Source organism: Triticum urartu, chromosome 4 (genome assembly GCF_003073215.2).
Source record: "Triticum urartu cultivar G1812 chromosome 4, Tu2.1, whole genome shotgun sequence".
Lineage (NCBI taxonomy): Eukaryota > Viridiplantae > Streptophyta > Magnoliopsida > Poales > Poaceae > Triticum > Triticum urartu.
The window spans coordinates 85,465,095-85,489,415 of record NC_053025.1 but is presented as its reverse complement, the minus strand read 5'-3'; positions in this window follow the sequence as shown (position 1 = coordinate 85,489,415).

Here is a 24,321-nt window from a genome sequence, read left to right as displayed (position 1 = left end):
CTTGGTGTCTATATAAACCGGAGGGGATAGTCCAGAAAGGACACATTCATTACCATAGTCATATAGGCTAGGCTTTTAGGGTTTAGCCATCACGATCTCGTGGTAGAGCAACTCTTGTAACACCCATATTCATCAATATCAATCAAGCAGGACGTAGGGTATTACCTCCATAGAGAGGGCCCAAACCTAGGTAAACGTTGTGTCCCCCGTCTCCTGGTTCCATCGATCCTAGGCGAACAGTTCGGTACCCCTACCCGAGATCCGCCGGTTTTGACACTGACACAAGTAATTAGTATAGATGATTGATCACAAGAATTCTATTTATGTTATTGTTTTTAGATGGTTGAACCTGGTGGGCTTGGTGATGCGAGTTTATTAGGAAGAAGAAAGAAAGATTGAGGAGATGGATGAACGACCTGCAAGAAGGCAGATGAAAAAAAGATCACCAATGTGAGATCACTTTGCTGATGTACAAGTTGATGGTCTTCTCAAGTTTGGAAAGTGCAAGTATTGCAATCATGATATCAAGGCTGTTCCACGGATTAACGGTACATCTGCCTTAAAAATTCATTTTGCTACTTGCAAGTTCAATCCTCATAATGATAAGAATAAGAATAATAATCAAGGTACTTCGCAAATAATCCAAGTTGGAAATTCCTACAGTGCATAAATTTGATCCTGAAGCACTAAGGTGAGCTATTGCTAAGATGATTATAGTGAAGGAAATATGCCCTGGAGGCAATAATAAGGTCGTTACTTATATTTACTTATATCATGATAAATGTTTATTTTTCATGCTAGAATTGTATTAACCGGAAACTTAGTACATGTGTGAATACATAGATAAACAGAGTGTCACTAGTATGCCTCTACTTGACTAGCTCGTTAATCAAAGATGGTTCAGTTTCCTAACCATAGACATGAGTTGTCATTTGATGAACGGGATCACATCATTAGAGAATGATATGATTGACTTGACCCATCCGTTAGCTTAGCACTATGATCATTTAGTTTATTGCTATTGCTTTCTTCATGACTTATACATGTTCCTATGACTATGAGATTATACAACCCCCGAATACCAGAGGAACACTTAGTGTTCTATCAAACATCACAACGTAACTGGGTGACTATAAAGATGCTCCACAGGTGTCTCAGATGGTGTTTGTTGATTTGGCATAGATCGAGATTAGGATGTGTCACTCCGTGTATCGGAGAGGTATCTCTGGGCCCTCTCAGTAATGCACATCAGTATAAGCCTTTCAAGCAATGTGACTAAAGAGTTAGTTGTGAGATGTTGCATTACGGAACAAGTAAAGAGACTTGCCGGTAACGAGATTGTACTAGGTATTGAGATACCGACGATCGAATCTCGGGCAAGTAATATACCGATGACAAAGGGAACAATGTATGTTGTTATGTGGTTTGACCGATAAAGATCTTCATAGAATATGTGGGAGCCAATATGAGCATCCATGTTCCGCTTTTGGTTATTGACTGGAGATGATTCCCCATCATGTCTACATAGTTCTTTAACCCGTAGGGTCTGCACGCTTATCGTTCGATGACGATCAGTATTATGAGTTTATGTGTTTTGATGTACCGAAAGTTGTTTGAAGTACCGGATGTGATCACGGTTATGACGAGGAGTCTAGAAATGGTCGAGACATAACGATCGATATATTGCAAGGCTATGTTTGGACACCGGAATGGTTCCGGATGAGTTTGGGCATTTTCTGGAGTACCGGGAGGTTACCGGAACCCCCCGGGGAATCAATGGGCCTTATTGGGCCTTAGTGGAAGAGAGGAGGAGGTGGCCAGGTGGAGGGCGCCCCCATGCCCAATCCGAATTGGGGTGGGGGGCCGGCCCCCTTTCCTTATCTCCCTCTCTCTCTCTCTCTCTTCCTTCTTCTCCTACTCCAACTAGGAAGGGGGGGGGGAAACCTACTCCTACTGGGAGTAGGACTCCCCCCTTGGGCGCGCCCTATGAGGGTCGACCCTCTCCTCCTCCCCTCCTTTATATATGGGGGAGGGGGCACCCCATAGACACACAAGTTGATTGTTTAGCCGTGTGCGGTGCCCCCTCCACATATTTCCACCTTGGTCATAGCGTTGTAGTGCTTAGGCGAAGCCCTGCGTCGGTAACTTCATCATCACCGTCATCACGCCGTCGTGCTAACGAAACTCTCCCTCGGCCTCAACTAGATCAAGAATTCGAGGGACGTCACCGAGTTGAACGTGTGCAAATCGCGGAAGTGACGTGCGTTTGGTACTTGATCGGTTGGATCACGAAGACGTTCGACTAGATCAACCGTGTTTCATAACGCTTCCGCTTTCAGTCTACGAGGGTATGTAGACATACTCTACCCTCTCGTTGCTATGCATCTCCTAGATGGATCTTGTGTGATCATAGGATTTTTTTTGAAATACTGCTTTCCCCAACAGTGGCATCCGAGCCAGGTCTATGCGTAGATGTTATATGCACGAGTAGAACACAAAGGAGTTGCAGGCGTGGGTATATATATATATATATTGCTTGCCGTCATCTGTTGATTCTTGATTCGACGGTATTGTTGGATGAAGCGGCTCAGACCGACATTACGCGTACGCTTATGCGAGACTAGTTCTACCGACGTGATTCGCACACAGGTGGCTAGTGGGTATCTGTTTCTCCAACTTTAGTTGAATCAGTTTCAATGAACATGGTTCTTTCTAAAAATCAAAAAGCAATCACTATACTACGTTGTGGTTTTGATGCATAGGTAAGAACGGTTCTTGCTAGAAGCCCGTAGCAGCCACGTAAAACTTGCAACAACAAAGTAGAGGACGTCTAACTTGTTTTTGTATGGCATGTTCTGATGTGATATGGTCAAGACGTGAATATATAAATTGTTGTATGAGATGATCATGTTTTGTAACACAGTTATCGGCAACTAGCAGGAGCCTTATGGTTGTCGCTTTATTGTATGAAATGCAATCGCCATGTAATTGCTTTACTTTATCACTAAGCGGTAGCGATAGTCATAGAAGCAATAGTTGGCGAGAAGACAATGATGCTTCGATGGAGATCAAGGTGTCCAGCCTGCGACGATGGTGATCATGACGGTGCTTTGGAGATGGAGATCAAAGGCACAAGATGATCATGGCCATATCATATCACTTATATTTGGTTGCATGTGATGTTTATCTTTTATGCATCTTATTTTGCTTAGGTCGATGATAGCATTATAAGATGATCTCTCACTAAATTTCCAAGTATAAGTGTTCTCCCTGAGTATGCACCATTGCTACAGTTCGTCGTGCTGAGACAGCACATGATGATCGGGTGTGATAAGCTCTACGTTCACATACAACGGGTGGAAGCCAGTTTTGCACATGCAGAATACTCGGGTTAAACTTGACAAGCCTAGCATATGCAGATATGGCCTCGGAACACTAAGACCGAAAGGTCGAGCGTGAATCATATAGTAGATATGATCAAAATAGTGATGTTCACCATTGCAAACTACTCCATCTCACGTGAAGATCAGACATGGTTTAGTTGATATGGATCACGTGATCACTTAGATGATTAGAGGGATGTCTATCTAAGTGGGAGTTCTTAAGTAATATGATTAATTGAACTTTAATTTATCATGAACTTAGTACCTGAGAGTTTTTTGCATGTCATTGTTGTTGTAGCTTAATGGGTTGTGCTACTGTTCCTTTGAATTTTAATGCCTTCCTAGAGAAAGCTAAGTTGAAAGATGAAGGTACTAACTACACAGACTGGATCCGTAACTTGAGGATTATCCTCATTGCTGCGCAGAAGAATTATGTCCTGGAAGCACCGCTGGGTGACAAGCCTGTTGCAGATGCTGCTAATGACGTTAAGAACGTCTGGCAAAGCAAAGCTGATGACTACTCGATAGTTCAGTGTGCCATACTTTACGTCTTAGAACCTGGACTTCAACAACGTTTTGAACATCATGGAGCATATGAGATGTTCCAGGAGTTGAAGTTAATATTTCAAGCAAATGCCCAGATTGAGAGATATGAAGTCTCCAATAAGTTCTACACCTGCAAAATGGAGGAGAATAGTTCTGTCAGTGAACATATACTTAGAATGTCTGGGCAACACAACGACTTGACTCAGCTGGGAGTTAATCTTCCAGATGATAGTATCATTGACAGAATTCTTCTATCACTGCCACCAAGCTATAAGAGCTTCATGATGAACTATAATATGCAAGGGATAGATAAGATAATTCCTGAGCTCTTCGCAATGCTAAAGGCTGCGGAGGTAGAAATCAAGAAGGGGCGTCAAGTGTTGATGGTCAACAAGACCGCCAATTGCAAGAAGAAGGGCAAAGGGAAGAAGGGGAACTTCAAGAAGAACAACAAGCAAGTTGCTGCTCAAGTAAAGAAGCCCAAGTCTGGACCTAAGCCCGAGACTGAGTGCTTCTACTGCAAAGGGATAGGTCACTGGAAGCGAAACTGCCCCAAGTATTTGGCGGATAAGAAGGATGGCAAAGTGAAAGGTATATTTGATATTCATGTTATTAATGTGTACCTTACTAATGCTCGCAGTAGCGCCTGGGTATTTGATACTGGTTCTGTTACTAATATTTGCAACTCGAAACAGGGGCTACGGATGAAGCGAAGATTGGCTAAGGACGAGGTGACGATGCGCGTGGGAAATGGTCCCAAAGTCGATGTGATCGCCGTCGGCACGCTACCTCTACATCTACCTTCAGGATTAGTTTTAGACCTGAATAATTGTTATTTGGTGCCAGCGTTAAGCATGAACATTATATCTGGGTCTTATTTGATGTGAGACAGTTATTCATTTAAATCAGAGAATAATGGTTGTTCTATTTATATGAGTAATGTCTTTTATGGTCATGCACGCTTGATGAGTGGTCTACTTTTACTAAATATTGATAGGAGTGATACACATCATATATACTTAAGAAGTTCATCCCCACTACTCTATTTATCTTCACAAGCAGACTATCCATGTCATCAAGTAGACCCCACATGTAAAATTCTTCCCCACTAGCCCATGAAGCCTGCCATGTCATCAGAGTCCTCCTTGATTTTCTTTCTCTGTACAGTAGGAACCCGAGGCAACGGTCTACACTTCCAAAGCATGTAGGACCGGCAGGTTCGCCTCCTCCGCTTCCACTCCACCTAAATTTCAGGGTGTCGTCTCCCCTTCACTTCTCGAAACAGTTCCTTTCCATGTGTATATATTCACTTCCTTTCCACGCCCCACCAGCGCCAGTTTACTGCCTTTCATTCAAGCTTCCTGCGATTGTAGGCATGCCTAGGCTCTTGCTCTCCTTCAAGCGTTAGCTCTTGCGCCAAATCCATGCCATCATTCCTGGAAGGAGAGATCGATGCCCCAAAACCAATGGTCATATATTCATCTTCATCTACCCTGATGAACCCCCATGGCTATTGCCCTCTTCTTCATCCCTCGGTCATCGCATCAAGCATGTTTCTCCCCCACCACACCAATACCGATCTTGTGCGGAGCAGAGGACTTCTTCTATGCAGTTTTTTTTATGATATCATCTTCCATATGCATGTGTGCAGATCGTTGAAAAAGGAAAAACATTACTCATCAGGCTGCCCCGTAGATGTGTTCGTTGTGTATTTCGCCATCGCACTGTTCTTTGTACGTGATGATGTGATGTATGCGTGGGTGGTTTTGATCCCTTACCTGATGGATGCAGGTATGGTGTTGATCCTTGACCTGATGGATGCATGGGTCCTGACTCCTGATCGATGCAGTAGCTGCAATCTCCTGTGGCTCAACTATCTCCACCTCTCCATGCTATGTTGCAATGGAGCGACCTGAGAGCACGACAACCTTTTATTTTCCTTTTCTCCCCCTCCCTACTATGTGTTATCTGATTATCTCTCTTAGTACTAACATGTCCACTCTCTTCTACATAAATAATTCATGGCAACCAGGAGAATCTATTCTTAAAAATACTCCTAACTGAAATAGGGTGGGATTTCATCATACGATGCTTGTGATTTCTTCTCTATCAACTGTAGTAATTATCCCGCGCATTCAGACAGGCATGTACGGGTGCGTGAGTGCGCTGCGGAGGCTAGCGGGTCGGCACGAAGGGCGAAGTAAGCCGACAAGGTCCGCAACAATAGCTACATGGACGTACATGCGTTCTCTTCTGTGGAGAACCCGAGCGATTATTTTGGGGTTGATCTCCACGTATTAACAGCCCCACTTTTTTTGAGGGATTAACTAGCCTCTAATTAATTATCTAACTAGGGCATTAGTCTTTTAATTAGGATGCATTCTACAATTTTGTTCTATCCAAGCTTTGATCGATTGCGTGTTAGATGCTCGGCAAAATTCCTCGACTACCTAACAAATTTCTTAGGTAATAAAAATTGTTACTCCCTTACCTACAATATTATCGTGTTAGCTATGCTACTTGGTAGAGTTGGAATCTTCCTAATATATGATTGCAACTTTACAAGTAATCTAGCGACGGGACTGAATAGACTATTGTTCTCTTTCTTTTAGTCTTACTTCTTTGTACTTTTTTTTGTGCAATATAATAAAAATTGCCGTAGAAACAATTGTTCTACTGTTTGTGCTTAATAAAACTTTTCACGTAATCAACATTGATCCGATTTCTCAATACTTGGACACTCTGCCCTCCAAACAGTGGGATGAATGGACAATTGAAAAATACATCTATTAAGTTTTTTCACTACACATGTTTCTATTTTTGCATATGTGCTTCTACCCTAATGAATGAACCACAATACACCTTACCCTAGTGTAACATGCCAAATTTTCAATTTGAAATGTTATACACTAGATCATCATTGCATATCATATTTATTGCATTTTGGTTGATCCTAGAAATTTCACGCAACTCAAGGACCCTCGGAGAGAGTTGGGGATTTCGTTATTTTCATATTTGAGTTGTGTCAAAATTTGAAAATAAGATCATTTGATTTTATTTATTTTATCATCAATTATTTCTATTACAAAAAATTATGAGAGGGAATAAAATGACTTTCCTAAACATAAATAAATATTGAGGATTTAATAAAAAAAATCAAATAAGATATTATTTGGATTTATTTGCTATTTTATTTGAATTTAGGAAAAATGCGCGTTTTTCAAAATCGCATTTAGGCCTCAAATAAATGTTCATCCTTTGCGGCTTGATTTTAGAAGCCGGAGAAAATTTATTTCGTGATTTTTGGAGTCCTTTTAGTATTTCTTTTGTTTTTTTCCCGAACGTAATTATTAAAAAAAACGTCCGAACCGACCTTGGGCCGTAACCGACCAGGACTCTCCTGGCCGGGCCTCTTATAAGCCGCCGCCCCGCCCCGGCCAAAGCCCAAGTCGCCCCCCCGCCCTAACCCTAGCGTCGCCGCCGCCGCGCCCCGCCGCCGCCACGCCGCCGCACCACCGTCGCCGCGCCGCCGCCTTGCCGCTCCGCCGCCGCCGCGCCGCCGCCTCGCCGCCCCGCCACCGGAGTTGCCGGAGGTATTTTTCGCCTCCGGTTTTTCTCGAAAAACCGTTCGGTTTTTCCGACGGTTTTGTTCGTTTTTTTAGTTTTGGTTTTTTTAAATAGATCGGTTTTTCCGATTTATTTAAATAGTGAGCGTTCGTCCGTTCGTTCGTTTTAACGAACGTTCGTCGTTTTTCTTTTTCTTGGATTAAATCCGCGTTTTTTTGATCGCGATTTCTGATCCGATTTTTGTTTTAGTCTAACTTTTCGCTCGTTTATCGGAATCAGGCGATTCAAGCGCCTGGATTTACGTCTCGAAACCCTCTTTCCATTTAACCAACTAAAACAAGTTTTTGCCACTGTAAAAATTGCCCTAGATCCAGAATAGTAAACGAAGCTTGTTTCTTTTGTTGTTTGTCTTTCGTTGCTTCGTTCGATTTGATTATTTTTGCCAACCGAAGTTCTTAAGTTGAACTTTCTGGTTAGATCTCTTATTCGAGTTTTACCTGTGCATTAGATGAGTACTTATTGTATGCATGTTTGTTTGCGATAGAGTACCTGGAGTGCGCCGCTTGCTACTTCGAATCGCTAGGTTTCCCGGATCATCAGCAAGGCAATTAACACTTTGATCATGTATTCCCTCTACCCAGTTTTATTGCATTAGATCAATCCTCACACATTGCATGATTAGGATCTAATTAAATTGTGGGTTCGGGAAGTAGTTGAGGTAGTACCTATTACCTGTTTATTATCAAATATTTGGGAGTTACTTCTACGTTTGCTTATTATGCCATGCTATGCTAGTAGACGTGGATTGGGTGAGTGTATCCATAACAGATGTGAGATTGTTAATGAATGGTTTATCTAAGGTGGCAACTTAAACACATATCTGGGTGGATTGAGGCACCTGGGTATTCCAGGATTGCCTGTTTTCTTTTGGACCGCCACCTAGACTCAAAGGGATCATGAGATTATTCATGCTAGAAACTTCTATGTGCAGCCACAAGCTATTATGGGCTCTAGCATAGTTGACTATATTGTGCGAACTCTTACAGTGGTAGACTAACAGATGTAGGGGAAAGTAGGTGTAACGGTCTACCTGATCGTAAGGTGCTAGCGCTTCTGAAATACTATGTCTTGGTCATCCGTCTTCTCAAACACCATGAAGTGCGAGAAACCAAACGGAGGCGATCGAGTCTTGTGGGGAAAAGTGCGCAAACCTCTGCAAAGTGTATAAACTAATCATGATTAGCCGTGTCCCCGGTTATGGACATCTTAAGTATCTAGTACCTGGATTATCATGTGAATCTCAACATGTTACTCAAAATTTTTATTTTGTTGGGTTTTGTCTAATGTTGATGCTTAATTGGGATTGAGAATGCTGTCAACCATTCTCAATGTTTAACAACTACCATGATAGTTAAATAAATTTATTCCTTTGTAGTATGGAAAAATTGGCTTTACGCAAAACTGTAACCATAGAGCTTTCCACCAGCCAAATATGCATGTAGAATAGCTGTTTCATTCCATTACTCTCTATGTGTTACTTTGCCAGCATATTCCATGTGCTGGCCCGTTTCGGGCTGCAACGTTAATGTTGCAGACTTTTCAGACGATTATTAAGGAGTTTTTAGGTTGTGGTTCTATACTCAGTGATGCCGTTGGAGTTGATGGACTCACTTATCTTCCAAGCCTTCCGTTGTTATCGTTATTAGATGGCCTTAAGCCATATCTATTGTAATAAGTTCTCTTTTGAGACATTCGATGTAATAAGTGTGTGATTGCTACTCTGTTATAAATCCTTCAAGTACTGTGTGGTGTCAGCATTACTGATCCAGGGATGACACCTGAGCACAGAGATTGGTCCGTTTGAGGTCTGGTCGCTACAAGATGGTATCGGAGCATACGCTGACTGTAGGACACGACCACTAAGCTAAAGACCTAGATCACTACTCACTCTCTTCTCTTTTCTGACTTCTCATCTTTTCTACTCTTTTAGGATGGCGGATACAAGGAACAAGTTTACGCAACCGGATGAAAATACACCCTTTGGACGTCACTTGAAGGAAGTCACTAGATACCTGAACATAGGAGTACCAAGCTTCACCGGAACCTACAACGCCACTTTATCTGAAGAAGAGCGCTGGATGATTCAAGTTCAAGTTCCAGGAAGGACGTTCATGCCAGTCACTAAGCCCATAGAGTTTTCTTTTGATGCACCAACTTGGAGTCTAGGAAAGAGCATGGCAGCTCACATCGCCATGGGACGCATTGGAGAAGTCTACCGCAATGATCTTAAGGATACTATCTACCAGATTTGTGGGCGCCGAGATGAGCAATGGGAGATGATCAGCACTAGAAAGGATAGATCAGTTGCAGCTTTTATCCAGGATTTAAACCAGCGCATTCGACGTCAGGAGAACCAGATGTGCGCCGACATGATAGACCTGAAGAAGGCAAAGACAAGAATTAACGAACTGGAGGAAGAACTTAACACTACACGTGAAGATTATGAAGAGGAAATTGAAGTATTAGTGGAGAAGAATGACGATCTGATCAAGAAGATCGGAATATTCATGGGAGGCCCTACACCGGTAGAAGAAGACGAAGAACCCAAGGAGATTCGCCTGGAAGACTACATCATCATCGACGACACCGACTCGGATCCAGATGATAGCGATGATGACTATGTTGATGAAGCTGGAGCAGATATCATGGAGTCTGCAACCGAAGAATATTTCTAGTAGACCACCTCCTCAGTAGTAATAGTCCACCATGTAAATATAGTAGTCCAATAACTTTTGCGATAGTTAGATCATTTGTATGCCCATGTTTGATTGATTGAATGAAGTGAATTGTTTGCTTTTGCCTCATGAGCATATGGGTAGTGTTTTCTCTTTAGACCCCTCTCTATTCTTAAATCTCATCTTTTCTAAAACCCTCAGATGCCTCCGAGACGTGACCCCGGATTTACTTTTCCACCGGAGCTCACCCAGTTGATCCAGCAGCAGAACACGTTGATGCAGTTGCTAGTCCAGAATCAGAATCAGGGGAACAATAGCAACAACCCACCACCACCACCACCACCTGTTGATCACTTAGCCTGTTTTCTTAGGCTGAATCCGCCGGTGTTTTCCAGTAGCACCGAGCCGATAGTAGCAGATGATTGGCTCCGCAAGACAGCTAGAGAGTTGACCACAACAGGATGCACGGATGCGGAAAAGGTGAAGTTTGCCGCGCATCAGCTTGAAGGACCCGCAACATCATGGTGGGAGAATTTCACAGCCACTTTCCCTGTCGACACTATCACGTGGGACCAGTTTCAGCAGGCTTTTCAAACTGCCCATGTTTCAGCAGGAGCTATGGCCATAAAGAAGCGAGAGTTTCGCAACTTGCATCAAGGAGGACGGACAGTTGGCCAGTATGTGGAGGACTTTAGTAAATTAGCACGTTATGCCCCAGATGACATTGCTACGGATGCAGCTAAGCATGAGAAGTTTCTGGAAGGACTGAATGATGAGTTGATCATGCAGTTGATGGTAGCAACCTTCAACAACTACCAGGAGTTGGTAGATCGTGCTCTTATGATTGAAGGGAAGCAACAACAAATTGAGAATCGCAAGAGGAAGTATGGACAAGGGAAGCACACTTTAGGAGCTCAGCAGAAGCCACGTTTTACCCCTAGACCGGGAGGACATTTTCAGCATACCCATGGAGGAGGTAGCTCACACAATCACAATGGCACCAAGAATGGTAATGGGAATGGAGGAAGCAACGGCCAGAACCGCACCAACCCATCGACCCCAGCCAAGAGAGACCTGAGCCAAGTCACTTCTTTTAAGTGCCAGAAGACCGGACATTATGCCAATGAATGTCCTGAATCACAGAATGGTAATGGCAATGGAAGCTTTGGGAAGAAGCCGAACCCTTTCAACAGGGGACAACTGAACCACGTTAACGTGGAGGAGGTTGAAGAGCAGCCGGATGTAGTAATCGGTAAGTTTTTGGTTAAGTCATTTACTGGACTTGTTCTTTTCGATACTGGTGCATCGCATTCATACATATCAAGGGGATTTGTGGATTAGTATAACCTGCCCACCAAAGTACTTAGAACACCTATGTTAGTAAGCTCACCAGGAGCGGAGTATATGGCTAGCCAGGGATGTTTTCAAGTGCCATTAAGTATAGGTAGGCATGTGTTTCCCTCAGATTTGATAATATTGGAATCACAAGGTTTGGATGTAATTCTGGGTATGGATTGGTTGTCGATGTATGGAGGAAACATCGATTGCGCCAGTAAGTCAATCTTGCTTACCACCCCAGAAGGGAGAAGGATCAAGTATGTATCCCGGCATGTGCCGAAGAGGACTCAAGTAAATTGTTTAACGGGAGTTGTGAAGGAGGAAGTACCAGTAGTGAAGGATTTCCCTAATGTATTTCCAGAGGAGTTGCCAGGCATGCCACTGGATAGAGATATTGAATTTTTGATTGAGCTTTTGCCAGGCACAGGGCCAATATCAAAGAGACCATATAGGATGCCTGCAAAGGATTTGGTGGAGATTAAGAAGCAAATTAAGGAGTTACTGGATAAAGGATATATTTGCCCAAGCTCTTCGCCTTGGGGATCACTAGTACTTCTAGTGGAGAAGAAGGATGGATCGTTAAGGATGGTTTTTGATTATCGAGGGTTGAATGAAGTAACCATCAAGAACAAGTACCCACTGCCAATGATCAATGATCTGTTTGATCGATTGCAAGGAGCTAAGGTGTTTTCCAAGATTGATCTACGATCAGGATACCACCAGTTGAAGATTCGAGAACAGGATATACCCAAGACAGCTTTTACCACCAGGTATGGGCTGTACGAGTATACCATTATGTCATTTGGTCTGACTAACGCACCTGCATATTTTATGAACATGATGAACAAAGTGTTTATGGAGTTCTTGGATAAGTTCGTCGTAGTGTTCATTGATGATATCCTGGTTTACTCAAAGAATGAAGAGGAGCATAAGGAGCATTTGCGTTTGGTTCTTGGAAACCTCAGAGAACATCAATTATATGCCAAATTTAGCAAATGTGAGTTTTGGTTGAAAGAAGTTGGATTTCTCGGACACGTTATATCCGGAGAAGGTATAGCAGTAGACCCCACTAAAGTTGATACCGTGACCAAGTGGGAAGCGCCAACCACAGTTGGAGAGATCCAGAGTTTTCTTGGACTCGCAGGATACTACCGGAGATTCATTGAGAATTTCTCAAAGATTGCGAAGCCTATGACGGAGTTGTTGAAGAAGGATACCAAGTTCATATGGACTGAGGAATGTGAGGCTAGTTTTCAGGAGTTGAAAAAATGTTTGGTTACCACACCAGTGTTGATTTTACCGGATCAGACCAAGGATTATGAGGTGTATTGTGACGCTTCACGTCGAGGACTTGGAGTAGTGCTTATGCAAGAAGGAAGAGTTGTTTCATATGCCTCGCGACAACTTAAGCCTCATGAGTTAAATTATGCTACGCATGATTTGGATTTAGCAGCCGTAGTGCATGCATTGAAGACTTGGAGACATTTTCCCATTGGAAACCATTGCGAGGTGTACACGGATCACAAGAGCTTGAAGTATATTTTCACACAGAAGGAGTTGAATCTCAGACAAAGGAGATGGTTGGAGCTCATCAAGGATTATGATATGAAATTGCATTATCACCCCGGAAAGGCTAACGTAGTAGCTGATGCATTGAGCCGCAAGAGTCATGTCAACACCCTAATGACGGGAGATTTACCAAGGGAGTTAGCTGAAAATCTTCGAGAGCTATGTTTGGAAATAGTCCCGAAAGGTTATGTAGCAGCATTGGAGATTCAGTCTACGTTGATGGATAAGATCAGAGAAGCTCAAAAGACTGACAAGGAGATTGCTTCTATTAAGGAGAAAATGAGCAAAGGAAAAGCTAAGGGATTTCGTGAGGATGAGCACGACACCCTATGGTTTGAAGAACGTGTTTATGTGCCTAATGACTCGGAGATCAGGAAGTTAATTTTATAAGAGGCCCATGATTCACCATATTCGATTCACCCAGGAAATACCAAGATGTATTTGGATTTGAAGGATATTTTCTGGTGGACCGGAATGAAGAAGGATATCACGGAATATGTAGCAGTTTGCGACGTATGTCAGAGAGTAAAGGCAGAGCATCAGAAGCCAGCAGGGTTGCTACAGCCATTGCTGATACCCAAATGGAAATGGGATAAGTTAGGCATGGATTTTATCACATGATTGCCCAGAACACGTTCAGGCTATGACTCGATATGGGTTGTAGTCGATCCTTTGACAAAGGTAGCTCATTTCATTCCAGTGAAGACTACCTATACCAGTGCAAAGTAGGCAAAGATATACATGACTAGAATCGTATGTCTGCATGGAGTTCCAAGGAGCATAGTATCAGACAGAGGAACCCAGTTTACCTCAAAGTTCTGGAATCAGTTGCATGAGACCTTGGGAACCAGACTGGAGTTTAGCACAGCTTTCCACCCACAGACAGATGCACAGACTGAGAGAGTCAATCAGATTTTGGAGGATATGCTAAGAGCTTGTGCGCTAGATTACGGATCTAGTTGGGATAAGAACTTGCCATATGCAGAGTTCTCTTACAACAACAGCTATCAGTCCAGTTTGAAGATGGCACCTTTCGAAGCCTTGTATGGAAGGAGGTGCAGGACCCCATTGTCTTGGGATGAAGTTGGAGACCGCCAGTTGTTCGGACCAGATCTGATAAAGGAGTCTGAACAGAAAGTGAAATTGATTCGCGATAGGCTCAAGGTAGCTCAATCCAGGCAGAAGAGTTATGCAGATTCTAAACGCAAGGAGATAGTTTACGAAGTCGGAGACCGAGTTTATCTTCGAGTATCACCACTTCGAGGAGTTAAGCGCTTTGGAGTTAAGGGAAAGTTAGCGCCACGTTTTGTAGGCCCATACAAGGTTTTGGAGCGTATGGGAGAAGTTGCCTATAAGTTGGAATTGCCCGAAGGATTGTATCCCATGACGTGTTCCATGTATCCCAGTTGAAGAAGTGCCATGCAGAGATGGCTGACATACCGCTGAGAGATACAGTACCACTAGAAGCAATTCAGTTGGACAGTGATTTGACCTATGAGGAGAAACCAGTTAAGATTCTAGAATATGCCAGTCGAGTCACCCGTAGCAAAGTTATCATGTTTTGCAAGGTTCAGTGGATCCATCACACGGAGGATGAAGCCACCTAGGAACGAGAGGAAGATTTGTTGAAGGACCACCCTCACCTATTTTCTAGCCAACCCGAATCTCGAGGGCGAGATTCATCTTAAGGGGGGTAGGTTTGTAACATCCCAAATTTTCAATTTGGAATGTTATACACTAGATCATCATTGCATATCATATTTATTGCATTTTGGTTGATCCTAGAAATTTCACGCAACTCAAGGACCCTTGGAGAGAGTTGGGGATTTCGTTATTTTCATATTTGAGTTGTCTCAAAATTTGAAAATAGAATCATTTGATTTTATTTATTTTATCATCAATTATTTCTATTACAAAAAAATTATGAGAGACGGAATAAAATGACTTTCCTAAAAATAAAGAATTATTGAGGATTTAATAAAAAAAATCAAATAAGATTTTATTTGGATTTATTTGCTATTTTATTTGAATTTAGGAAAAATGCGCGTTTTTCAAAATTGCATTTAGGCCCCAAATAAAGGTTCATCCTGTGCGGCTTGATTTTAGAAGCCGGGGAAAATTTATTTCGGGATTTTTGAAGTCTGTTTAGTATTTCTTTTGTTTTTTTTCCCGAGCGTAATTATTAATAAAAAAACGTCTGAACCGACCTTGGGCCGTAATCGACCAGGACTCTCCTGGCCGGGCCTCTTATAAGCCGCTGCCCCGCCCCGGCCAAAGCCCAAGTCACCGCCCCGCCCTAACCCTAGGGCTGCCGCCGCCGCCGTCGCGCCCCGCCGCCGCCTCGCCGCTCCACCGCCGCCGCCTCGCCGCCCCGCCGCCGGGCCGCCGCTGCCGCCGTCGCCGGAGTTGCCGGAGGTATTTTTCGCCTCCGGTTTTTCTCGAAAAACCGTTCGTTTTTTCCGATGGTTTTGTTCGTTTTTTTTTAGTTTCGTTTTTTTAAATAGATCGGTTTTTCTGGTTTATTTAAATAGTGAGCGTTCGTCCATTCGTTCGTTTTAACGAACGTTCATCGTTTTTCTTTTTCTCGGATCAAATCCGCGTTTTTTCTGATCGCGATCTCTGATCCGATTTTCGTTTTAGTCTAACTTTTCGCTCGTTTATCGGAATCAGGCGATTCAAGCGCCTGGAGTTTCGTCTCGAAACCCTCTTTCCGTTTAACCAACTCAAACAAGTTTTTTCCACTGTAAAAATTGCCCTAGATCCAGAATAGTAAACGAAGCTTGTTTCTTTTGCCGTTTGTCTTTCGTTGCTTCGTTCGATTTGATTCTTTTGGCCAACCGAAGTTCTTAAGTTGAACTTTCTGTTAGATCTCTTATTCGAGTTTTACCTGTGCATTAGATGAGTACTTATTGTATGCATGTTTGTTTGTGATAGAGTACCCGGAGTGCGCCGCTTGCTACTTTGAATCACTAGGTTTCCCGGATCATCAGCAAGGCAAGTAACACTTTAATCATGTTTTCCCTCTACCTAGTTTTATTGCATTAGATCAATCCTCACACATTGCATGATTCGGATCTAATTAAATTGTGGGTTCGGAAAGTAGTTGAGGTAGTACCTATTACCTGTTTATTATCAAACCTTTGGGAGTTACTTCTACGTTTTCTTATTATGCCATGCTATGCTAGTAGACGTGGATTGGGTGAGTGTATCCATGACAGATGTGAGATTGTTAATTAATGGTTTATCTAAGGTGGAAACTTAAACACACATCTGGGTGGATTGAGGTACCTGGGTATTCCAAGATTGCCTGTTTTCTTTTGGACCGCCACCCAGGCTCAAAGGGATCATGAGATTATTCATGCTAGAAACTTCCGTGTGTAGCCACAAGCTATTATGGGCTCTAGCATAGTTGACTAAGTTGTGCGAACTCTTACAGTGGTAGACTAGTAGATGTAGGGGAAAGTAGGTGTAACGGTCTACCCGATCGTACGGTGCTAGCGCTTCTGAAAGACTATGTCTCGGTCATCCGTCTTCTCAAACACCATGAAGTGCGAGAAACCAAATGGAGGCGATCGAGTCTTGTGGGGAAAAGTGCGCAAACCTCTGCAGAGTGTATAAACTAATCATGATTAGCCGTGTCCCCGGTTATGGACATCTTAAGTATCTAGTACCTGGATTATCATGTGAATCTCAACATGTTACTCAAAAATTTATTTTGTTGGGTTTTGTCTAATGTTTATGCTTAATTGGGATTGAGAATGCTGTCAACCATTCTCAATGTTTAACAACTACCATGATAGTTAAATAAATTTATTCCTTTACAGTAGGGAAAAATTGGATTTACGCAAAACTGTAACCATAGAGCTTTCCACCAGCCAAATATGCATGTAGAATAGCTGTTTCATTCCATTACTCTCTATGTGTTACTTTGCCAGCATATTCCATGTGCTGACCCGTTTCGGGCTGCAACGTTAATGTTGCAGACTTTTCAGACGACGATTAAGGAGTTTTTAGGTCGTGGTTCTATACTCAGTGATGCCGTTGGAGTTGATGGACTCACTTATCTTCCAAGCCTTCCGCTCTTATCGTTATTAGATGGCCTTAAGCCATATCTATTGTAATAAGTTCTCTTTTGAGACATTCGATGTAATAAGTGTGTGATTGCTACTCTGTTATAAATCCTTCAAGTATTGTGTGGTGTCAGCATTACTGATCCAGGGATGACACCTGAGCATAGAGATTGGACCGTTTGAGGTCTGGTCGCTACACCTAGGGTACCACCTAATTGACCCGCAACAGAAAAGAATGCCATCGAATTCATGAAACTTACATATATTGCTAAAATTAGAAAGTTGATAATACTATCGAAGAACCACATCTGTATGATTATGCAGATGTGAATGTTGATTGTGTACGAGAAGGGACAATATATTTCCGTCGATTTTACAGAGATCACCGATCATAATTCCAAAGCATTACCGAAATTAATTTTGAACAGGAATGGACGTAGTCTAACTCAGTGATCATGCAAAAATTCTGAATTATTTGTAATCACTTATCCATGTTTTCTCTTTCACCTCTCATATTGCGAGTCTAACTACTATTTTTTTTGTGGGTGAACTATTCTACTTCACTATATGAAGAATGATCCTTTTTTATCCTATACATTGCTATGAATTTCCATAGCAACGCGTGGGGAACATATTATATTACACACAATCAAACCTAATGAAAGTATATTACAACCGATTCCCGCAGCAACTTATTGAAGCCAAATGATATAAGTTTAATAATGATAGTGCAACTTATTTGTGGCACTGCCATTTAGGTCATATTTGGTATAAAGCGCATGAAGAAAATCCATGCTGATGGTCTTTTGGAATCACTTGATTATATATCACTTGATGCTTGCGAACCATGCCTCATGGGTAAGATGACTGAGACCCCGTTCTCCGGAACAATGGAGCGAGCAATGGACTTATTGGAAATAATACATACTGATGAATGCGGTCTGATGAGTGTTGATGCTCGCAGCAGGTATCCTTATTTTCTGACCTTCACAGATGATTTGAGCAGATATGGGTATATCTACTTGATGAAACATAAGTTTGAAACATTTGAAAAGTTCAAAGAATTTCAGAGTGAAGTAGAAAATCATCATAACAAGAAAATAAAGTTTCTACGATCTGATTGGGGAGGAGAATATTTGATTTACGAATTTGGTCTTAATTTGAAACAATGCGGAATAGTTTCGCAACTCAAGCCACCTGGAACACCACAGTGCAATGGTGTGTCCGAATATCGTAACCACACTTTATTAGATATGGTGCAGTCTATGATGTCTCTTACTGATTTACCGCTATCGTTTTGGGGTTATGCTTTAGAGACGGCTGCAATCACGTTAAATAGGGCACCATCTAAATCCGTTGAGACGACACCTTATGAACTGTGGTTTGGCAAGAAACCCAAGTTGTCGTTTCTTAAAGTTTTGGGCTGCGATGCTTATGTGAAAAAGCTTCAACTTGATAAGCTCGAACCCAAATCAGAGAACTGTGTCTTCATAGAATACCCAAAGGAGACTGTTGGGTACACCTTCTATCACAGATCAGAAGGCAAGATATTTGTTGCTAAGAATGGATCCTGTCTAGAGAAGGAGTTTCTCTCGAAAGAAGTGAGTGGGAGGAAAGTAGAACTTGATGAGGTAATTGTTCCTGCTCCCTTATTGGAAAGTAGTCCATCACATCAATCAGTTCCTATGATTCCTACACCAATTAGTGAGGAAGCTAATGATCATGATCATGATCATGAAACTTTTGATCAAGTTACTACCGAACCTCGTAGGTCAACTAGAGTAAGATCCGCACCAGAGTGGTATGGTAATCCTGTTCCGGAGGTCATGTTACTTGACTATGACGAACCTATGAACTATGAGGAAGCGATGATGAGCCCAGATTCTGCGAAATGCCTTGAGACCATGAAATCTGAGATGGGATCCATGTATGAGAACAAAGTGTGGACTTTGGTTGACTTGCCCGATGATCCGCAAGCCATAGAGAATAAATGGATCTTCATGAAGAAGACCGACACTAACGGTAATGTTACTGTCTACAAAGCTCGACTTGTTGCGAAAGGTTTTCGACAAGTTCAAGGAGTTGACTACGATGAGACCTTCTCACCCGTAGCGATGCTTAAGTCCGTTCGAATCATGTTAGCAATTGCCACATTTTATGATTATGAAATTTGGCAAATGGATGTCAAAACTGCATTCCTTAATGGATATCTTAAAGAAGAGTTGTATATGATGCAACCAGAAGGTTTTGTCGATCCAAAAGGTGCTAACAAAGTGTGTAAGCTTCAGCGATCCATTTATGGACTGGTGCAAGCATCTCGGAGTTGGAATATATGCTTTGATAGTGTGATCAAAGCATATGGTTTTATACAGACTTTTGGAGAAGCCTGTATTTACAAGAAAGTGAGTGGGAGCTATGTAGCATTTCTGATATTATATGTGGATGACATATTGTTGATCGGAAATGATACTGAATTTCTGAATAGCATAAAATGATACTTGAATAAAATAATTTCAATGAAAGACCTCAGTGAAGCTGCTTATATATTGGGCATCAAGATCTATAGAGATAGATCAAGACGCTTAATTGGACTTTCACAAAGCACATACCTTGATAAAGTTTTGAAGAAGTTCAAAATGGATCAAACAAATAAAGGGTTCTTGCCTGTGTTACAAGGTGTGAAGTTGAGTCAGACTCAGTGCCCGACCACTGCAGAAGATAGAGAGAAAATGAAAGGGATTCCCTATGCTTCCGCCATAGGTTCTATCATGTATGCAATGTTGTGTACCAGACCTGATGTCTGCCTTCCTATTAGTTTATCAGGGAGGTACCAAAGTAATCCAGGAGCGGATCACTGGACAATGGTCAATAACATCCTGAAATACCTAAAGAGGACTAAGGATATATTTCTCATTTATGGAGGTGACAACGAGCTAGTCATAAACGGTTACGTCGATGCAAGCTTTGAGACTGATCCAGATGAGTCTAAGTCAGAAACCGGATACATATTTTTATTGAATGGTGGAGCTGTTAGTTGGTGCAGTTCCAAGCAGAGCGTCATGGCGGGATCTATGTGCGAAGTGGAGTACATAGCTGCTCCGAAAGCAGCAAATGAAGGAGTCTGGAGGAAGGAGTTCATATCTGATCTAGGTGTCATACCTAGTGCATCAGGTCCAATGAAAATCTTTTGTGACAATACTGGTGCAATTGCCTTGGCAAAGGAATCCAGATTTCACAAGAGAACCGAGCACATCAAGAGATGCTTCAATTCCATCCGCGATCAAGTCAAGGAGGGAGACATAGAGATTTGCAAGATACATACATATCTGAATGTTGGAGACCCATTGACTAAGCCTCTCTCACGAGCAAAACTTGATCAGCAACAAGACTCCATGGGTGTTAGAATCATTACTGTATAATCTAGATTACTGACTCTTGTGCAAGTGGGAGACTGAAGGAAATATGCCATAGAGGCAATAATAAAGTTTTTATTTATATTTCTTTATATCATGATAAATGTTTATTATTCATGCTAGAATTGTATTAACCGGAAACTTAGTACATGCGTGAATACATAGACAAATAGGGTGTCACAAGTATGCCTCTACTTGACTAGCTCGTTAATCAAAGATGGTTAAGTCTCCTAACCATAGACATGAGTTGTCATTTGTTGAATGGGATCACATCAGTAGAGAATGATGTGATTGAATTGACCCATCCGTTAGCTTAGCACTATGATCGTTTAGTTTATTGCTATTGGTTTCTTCATGACTTATACAAGTTCCTTTGACTATGAGATTATGCAACTCGCGGATACTGGAAGTACACTTAGTGTGCTATCAAACGTCATAATGTAACTGGGTGACTATAAAGATGCTCTACAGGGGTCTCCGATGTTGTTTGCTGAGTTGGCATAGATCGAGACTAGGATTTGCCACTCCGTGTATCGAAGAGGTGTCTCTGGGCCCTCTCGGTAATGCACATCACTATAAGACTTGCAAGCAATGTGACTAAAGAGTTAGTTGCGAGAAGTTGCATTACGAAACGAGTAAAGAGACTTGCCGGTAACGAGATTGAACTAGGTATTGAGATACCGACGATCGAATCTCGGGCAAGTAACATACCGATGACAAAGGGAACGTCATATGTTGTTATGTGGTTTGACCGATAAAGATCTTCGTAGAATATGTGGGAGCCAATATGAGCATCCAGGTTCCGCTATTGGTTATTTACCGGAGATGAGTCTCCGTCATGTCTACGTAGTTCTCAAAGCCGTAGGGTCCGCATGCTTAATGTTCGATGACGATCGGTATTATGAGTTTATGTGTTTTGATATACCGAATGTTGTTTAGAGTCCCGTATGTGATCACGGACATTACGAGGAGTCTTGAAACGGTCGAGACATAAAGATCGATATATTGGAAGGCTATGTTTGGACACCGGAATGGTTCTGGATGAGTTCGGGCATTTTCCGGAGTACCGGGTGGTTACCGGAACCCCCCGGGGGGTCAATGGGCCTTATTGGAAAAGAGGAGGAGGCTGCCAGGTGGAGGGCGCGCCCCTCAAGCCCAATCCCAATTGGGATGGGGGGCCGGCCCCCCTTTCCTTCTCTCCCTCTCTGCTTCCTTCTTCTCCTACTCCAACTAGGAAGGGGGGAAACCTACTCCTACTAGGAGTAGGACACCCCCCTTGGGCGTGCCCTATGAGGGCCGACCCTCTCCCCCTCCCCTCCTTTATATACGGGGGAGGGGGCACCCCATAGACACACAAGTTGATTGTTTAGCCGTGTGCGGTGCCCCCCTCCATAGATTTCCACCTCGGTCATATTGTTGTAGTGCTTAGGCGAATCCCTGCATCAGTAACTTCATCATCACCGTCATCACGCCGTCGTGTTGATGAAACTCTCCCTTGGCCTCAACTGGATGAGGAGTTCGAGGGACGTCACTGAGCTGAATGTGTGAAGATCACGGAGGTGCCGTGCGTTTGATACTTGGTCGGTTGGATTGCGAAGACGTTCGACTACATCAACTGCGTTTCGTAATGCTTCCGCTTTCGGTCTACGAGGGTACGTAGACATACTCTACCCTCTCATTGCTATGCATCTCCTAGATTGATCTAAGGATTTTTTTGAAATACTACGTTCCCCATCATATAGTAGATGAGCTTCCTTTTGCATTTACTGAAAAAACTGGTTTTAGAGAAGTGATGTCAATTACATGTCCATGTTTCAATATGCCTTCTAGAAGAACATGCACTCGAGATGTTGTCAAGCTTTATTTTGAAGAGAGAGCAAAGCTAAAACTTGTTTCAAAAAATCATGTTAAAGAGTGTGTCTCACTACTGATGGTTGGACTTCTCAAACACAAGATTGTTATATGACAAGTCAGAACACATTTTATTGACCCTGAATGGAATTTGCACAAGAAGATCATTAGTTTTTTCTTAGTAAAAGGTCATAAGGGAGATGATTTTGGAAAGGCCTTTGAGCAATTCTTGATGGAGTGGTGAATAAACAAAGTTATGACAATAACTGTTGACAATGCTAGCGCGAATGATGGTGGTGTAGGTTACATACGGAAGAAAATGATCAAAACTGGAAATAGCATAGCTGAAGGTAAATATTTGCAAATGAGATGTGCACCCCATATTATAAATCTGATTGTCACTGACGGTCTAAAAGAGTTGGATGAATCAGTTAAGCGTGTGCGAGCTGCAGTTAGATATATAAGACATGGGCCACCTAGGATTACAAGATTTAAAGAGCTTACTGCATTTAAAAAGTTGGACAGCGAGGCATTCTTGTGTTTGGATGTATGCACTAGATGGAATTCCACATACCTAATGTTTAAAACTGCAATCAACTTTGAGAAAGTGTTTGCGAGGTATGAGGAATAAGATCCACTCTATACATTGGATTTAATGAGTGAGAAAGCTCCTAGTATTCCTGTTGATAGTGATTGGGAGAATGCCAGGAAAATGGATGAATTTATTGGACATTTTTATGAGCTAACTCTTAGTGTTTCCGCCACACTCCATGTGACCGTGAATCAATTTGTCATGGAGATTGCTGAAGTTAATGTTGTGTTGGAAGAGTGGGCTGATAGTGATGATATTTTGCGCAAAATAATGTTCAAAAAAATGCAAGAAAAGTATGATAAGTATTGGGGATGTTGGCATGAGGAGGTGGAGAAGGAGAATGAAAAGGGGAAGGGGAGAGGGAAAGGAAAAAAGAAGGAAGAGGAGAATGTGAACATGTTTGTATTTACTGCAGCTGTTCTTGATCCTAGATTCAAGCTATCAAATTTCACAAAACTAGCAATTGAAGAAATGTATGGTGAGTTAAATGGGGGCAAAGCTTGGGAAGCAGCGAAAACATTTGTGCATGCTTTTTTTGAAGAGTACAAAGCTAAGTATGCACCAAGTGATGCAAGTAAGCATGTGGGTGCTCCACAATCTGAACCAACTCAAAAAAGGGAAGGAAGGAAATTGGTGTCTCGGATAAATAAAAAGTTGAGAATTGGTGATGGTGGTGAAACTAGCATGAGCAAATCTGAATTGGAGAAATACTTGCACGAAGAGAATGAAGTAAATATGGACGATTTTACACTCTAAAATGGTGGAAGAACAATGCTGCTAGATTCCCAATATTGGCAAGAATGGACTGTGATGTGTTAGCTGTTCCGGTATCAACAGTTGCATCCGAGTCAGCATTTAGCACAAGTGGACGCATCCTAAATGAGTTTAGAACCTCACTTACGCCATTCATAGTCCAAGCTCTTGTTTGTACCCAAGATTGGCTAAGGGGTGCTATTACTATCGACATTGAAGAGGATGAAGACGAATTGTTAATCTTGGAAAAGGGTAATATATTGCGACTGTTTTCCATATATTTTTCTTTATTTCCGACTTCCTATGCTTATAATATGTTTTTCATTCTTCTCCAGAATTAATTGAAGAATTTGGTAGTACAAATTCATTTGTGTCGAAGGCAAGCACTAGCAAGTGTGTTTGCAAGCCATCTGGGGTTGGGTTATCTTGCCCGCCTCCATCCTCTACTTAAATGTTGGTTAGTGAGTTGCAAGAGATGCTCTATGGTTTACACATGTTTCACTT